The sequence below is a fragment of the Octodon degus genome, unplaced genomic scaffold (assembly GCF_000260255.1).
Source record: "Octodon degus isolate 3935 unplaced genomic scaffold, OctDeg1.0 scaffold00141, whole genome shotgun sequence".
In the NCBI taxonomy this organism is placed as follows: domain Eukaryota; kingdom Metazoa; phylum Chordata; class Mammalia; order Rodentia; family Octodontidae; genus Octodon; species Octodon degus.
In genome coordinates this window covers 1,044,473-1,049,202 of record NW_004524717.1, presented here as the reverse complement: position 1 = coordinate 1,049,202, position 4,730 = coordinate 1,044,473, and the positions used below count along the sequence as shown (strand labels likewise).

Here is a 4,730-nt window from a genome sequence, read left to right as displayed (position 1 = left end):
GAGAGAGAGAGAGAGAGAGAGAGAGTTGGGTACTTATTTGTTTTGTATGGGTTCCACCACTTGACCATAAGCTCCTTGTCTGAATTTCTACCTGTGCATCCTCAGGGCTTACCACCATGTCCAGTTCCTACTGAGCATTCAGGAAATAGCTGCTGAAGGAATAAGTATCCAAGAGGTGTTTATGATTGTAAAATAACTATGAGATTTAGTAGTCACTCTTTTCTGAAGAGAAAATTGGAAAGATTGTTGTGGCCAAGAGTGGCAGACAGGCAGGAGAAGGGACCATCAGGCCTCTGGAAGCTGCAGCTTAGTTTGCTCACAACGGCTGTCAACGTGGATCAGAAAGCCTCAGTCAGGGACGGCAAACCTCCACCTATTATGAAAGAGAAGGGAAGGGATTCTAAGAGAAAATAACTCCTAGTAGTTACCCATATCCAAAAGGAAATGAGAGAAAAGCTACAGAAATTGAATGTTTCTTTTTTAAAAAGAAACCAGTGTTTATAGAGAGATTTTCCAAAGGCAAATTAACACCTTTTTCTACTATAGATCTAAGTCAGGCCTGTTTGCAAATGAGTCCTTATGTATCTATTTGCTCTTCTTTTCCACAGCCGAGTGACAACTCTTGCCCACCACTTTTCAGTCTTTGCGGGGCTGCTCATCTTTCCTTTCAGTACAGCTCTCTCAGAACCTTCTCACCTGCAGGAGTGGGCTCAAGGAGACGTGGAAGAGAGGATCACAGCAAACATATTTATTTCCCCACATATATACAGTCCTAATACTGCAGCTGCAGACACTAGTGGACCACTTCTCTTGCCCTAAATAAATAAGCTTTGTAGAAATGAACAGATGGATGAAAATTTCAAAGCAGCGTGTGGGCGTTTCAGGCCCAAATCCCATTAATAGATAACAGGATTTATAACAGCAGCTCCCACTCACAAGCGTTGGAAATATTAAACTTGTGTGTAATAGATGGGGCTCCCCTCCCCCAGACTATCTTCATTGCTTTCAGAGATGTGATATTCTTGCAGCACTTGGATCGAAAGACTCCCTCCAAGTCAAGAGTTTACATCACCAAGCAAGAATTGTGCACTGGGAGCCACAGGTGGGCCATGCTGGTGCACCACTTTTACAACCTCTCAGGATTCTCCTTCTTTCCCTGATAAGTTCTGGTGGAATGGTGGGGTGTTCATGGCAAACTGAAAAGTTAACCTGTGGAAAGAAGATTGCCAGGGTGGGTATTCATCATAACCAAAAGCACATGGCTGTTTCAACAAAATGAAAAAACATAGGTCCAGGTTAACATGGGGCTATTAGAACACCATCTAGCACTGTGGGGAAGTATCAATGCAGTTCAGAAACCACACCATGAGTGAAACACAAGGATCTGACAAGGAAAGCAGAAAAGGACTTGAACAGTCAGAAACAAATGGAAGATACCCCAAGTTTCTCTAAGTATGATGGGAAAGATTTGGGGCCTGCACCCCAGAGGGAGCTGTTGATGAGAAGTCACTGCTAGTGGGACCCACAGTGAGTTAATGTTTCTCCATTCCACCTGATGGGGGAGTAAAAGCCTGAATTACCCTGATTACTAGCACTAGGGTAGAAAGGAAGATGTTTAGTGAATTCACTGACTACCCTGAGACTGTCTTAATACTCAGAAGTTAAAACCCAGAAACAGCCACAATCTGAAGTTCAAGACTGTAGTGTTCCCTCCAGTCCCAAGTCTGGTCATGGGTTCATGTGCGGCCCATTGCCTCAGTTGGCCTCCAGAAGTTCAGTCAAGTGCGACAGCTGCAAGAAATCAACTCAGATGGCCACCAAAGCACAGTAGCAAGGAGTGAGGGGTCCAGGCACCTCTTAAACCTCAGTGAAACAGCTCTAGTGTCCACACTGACATGCAACTGCTCTCCTCACATTACAGCTTTAGTTTTGTTTTTTTTTACCATTTGATGTTTTATTGAATGCAAAGCAAAAGAGTCACCATCTTTGCCTTTGTTGTATGCAGGTGAGGCAGGAACCACAGAGGGCATGGTGGCAGTTTCCTTGGCAGGAAATGTCCACGCCCCGGAGTCCCCGTCATGTCGTCGGAAGACTACCCCATGTTCTGTCGGTTGCCATAGCCCCTTGGGTGGGTGTCCTTCCACTCATCCCACTCCCGTGCTCTGCGGAGTACCTTCTCATCATCCTCTTTCTCCTTTTCTTCATTGTCTTGTTCCTGAGCCACTCTCTGGAAATCAGCTACAGCTGGTGTTGAGTTGGCTATTCCCTGGTCTGGTAACACTCCATGTTTCTGATGCTGCTCATACCAGTCACTCACTGTCATAGTTGCCAGACTTGGATAACCAGCTCCAAATACTTTGGACTGTGCCTTGTCCCGAGTGAGGATTGAGGATTTCACTGGAGGTCTGTCCTGAAGAGATGACTGAGAAGTTGATGCCTCTCTAAAAGAGTCTTTTTCTCCGAGGATCTTTATTTCCTGGTCAATGCTCTCAATCTCCTCTAAGCTGATTCCAATCCACCTCCGCAGGTGAAGGAGGTGATATTCCCGAACTTGCTCATCATCTGCTTGACCACTTTCCACAGCAGATTTCAGGGCAGACAACCTATGTTCCACCTGTTTCTTCTGTCTGTATCTCTCTATTTTAGCCTTTCTTTGAGACGCCATAGCAAGGAGGTTAGCATCGGCCACAGAAGAACTAGCAGTGTTATTTTCAGCTGAGCTGTTCTTGTCAAATTGTTGTTTGGGCAGCTGAAACTCTGCTACGTGGTAATAATGGCACCGAGTTAAGTAGTTTATAAAATGTTCTCGAGCCCGCTGTAAATGATCTAGCCGCTTGCTGGGGTTAACCTGTTTCATGGTGAGGGCTCCTTGCAACGCTGGCACCATCAGGTACTTCAGGTCGATGGAAGCAATTTCTTCTAAATCTCCATTTCGGCTGAACAAATCGAGTTGCGATAGCATTTCAGCAGCCTTCTCAAGTAGATCTAGTCCCTTGGTCACTCTGTCCTGGATTATCTTGGCGCCGGTGGGTTCATTGGCTACTTCTACTTCCTCCAGAAGCTGTTTGCTGGTTTCGAACAGCTCGGAAAGTCGAGGCAGCTCTAAGCTGTCCTCAGACGCTGCCATCTTGGAGTGGGAGCAACCCAGAGCATTTGCTTCCGGGTTCAAGGGCAACGAGGCTAAAGTAAACCACGCGAGCGCGCGTGCGTGCGGCAGACCCCGGAAGTGGCGCTGCACTGGCCAGTCCCGCCATTGTTACCAAAGCCGTCGTGAGGTACTCCCGTGAGCGGCGGTTAGCCGGCCCGGGCAAGGCAGCCGTCTCCATTGACTCATTTTACCAGGAAGCCTGGTAGAAGCTACAGGCATCTGTTAAAAACACACACAAGCAAAACCCTAGACACTATTTTACGGCCTGCTTCTCGCGGCTGACGGCGGACCGGGAAGTTTCGTGGGGTCTCGGGGTGGGGCGGGGGGCGCGGCTGGACGCGGGAAGGCGTGCGGGGCGGGGGTGGCCGCGGAGCGCCCCAGGACGAGTCCGGAGCGCGTCTTACCTCGCGAGACGCTCCCCTGGCGGAGGCTCCCGACGGCCGGCCGCCCCCGCGGCCGCCCGGGTCTCTGAGGTCAGGCCACGCCAGCTCCAGGTGCAGGTGGCGCCCCCTTCCGGTTTCCACAGCTTTAGTTTCCCAAGAAGCCCCGCAATCACTCCTTGTTCCCCTAACAGCTGGGGTCTCCATTTTCTGTCATCATGCATTTAATTAGTTTCCATGATATACACTTAGTATCTATCTTCCTTGCTAACCTGGAAACATGTCAATCTGTTTAAAATAAAACTCCAGAGCTTAAAAGTGTATGCTGACCAATCCCCGGCTAATGGCCTAGAATAGTTCAGGCATTATTTATTAAATAATTTACTGGGATAAAGGGTATCCAATAACCAAGGATAGTATTTCCATGTGTTCCTAAGAGGAGACTGCTACTTGAATTTGTCAGCTGAGAAAAGAAGATCATGTAATCTAGTTTTTTTCTTTTAAGTTGAGAAGGCTTTTTTTTTTTTTTCTAGCTCAGGATGCCTTAAGGATTGGTCTGATAAGGCATATGGAGCTGGGGATCGAACCGCGGTCCCCTGTGCCTGACTTGGTTTGCCCAAGCAGGTTCATGAGCAACTGTGCTAACTCATAAAACCCCTCATCTAGCTTATAATATATCAGTACACTGATTAAGCTCTGGGGATTCTTTCTTTGTATAATTATTTCTGGATATAAAACCCATTGCCTAATATTCTCTCAAATATTCTTCTCCCTATCCGCAAAACATTTATATGACATTGCTGGACCTTCAGCCTCCCTTCTCAGCCCTCCTGATGCCATACAAAACAACAAGGACTTTCTTGAATGTCATGCTACCAGACTAACAAAAACACATTATGCTTTTATTAAAGTTAATCACCATGAAATGTTCTATAGCCCTTGAGATATAAATATTATTTTGTCTCCTTTATGTTCCCAAATTAAATCAAAACTAAACTGGTCCCTGCGAAAAGAAGATACGATAAACTTAGAATCACATTTTTGTACTATTTATTAAAACTAACAAATAAGATTATTATGGCTTTAATAGGTCAAGTCTTAGGATAGAATAACTTTGTTTGGTAAGACTGGTTCAAGAATTCAAAGTGTGAAGTTAAAAAATTACATATCTCACTTGATATTCAGACAGATAGTGAGGTTAA

General features: G+C 46.0%; 1 pseudogene; it reads right to left on the bottom strand.

Moving 5' to 3' along the window:
• Nucleotides 1-2,076: 2,076 nt before the first annotated feature.
• On the bottom strand, nt 2,077-3,278 carry LOC101564902 (annotated as a pseudogene).
• Between the last annotated feature and the right edge of the window lie 1,452 nt (nt 3,279-4,730).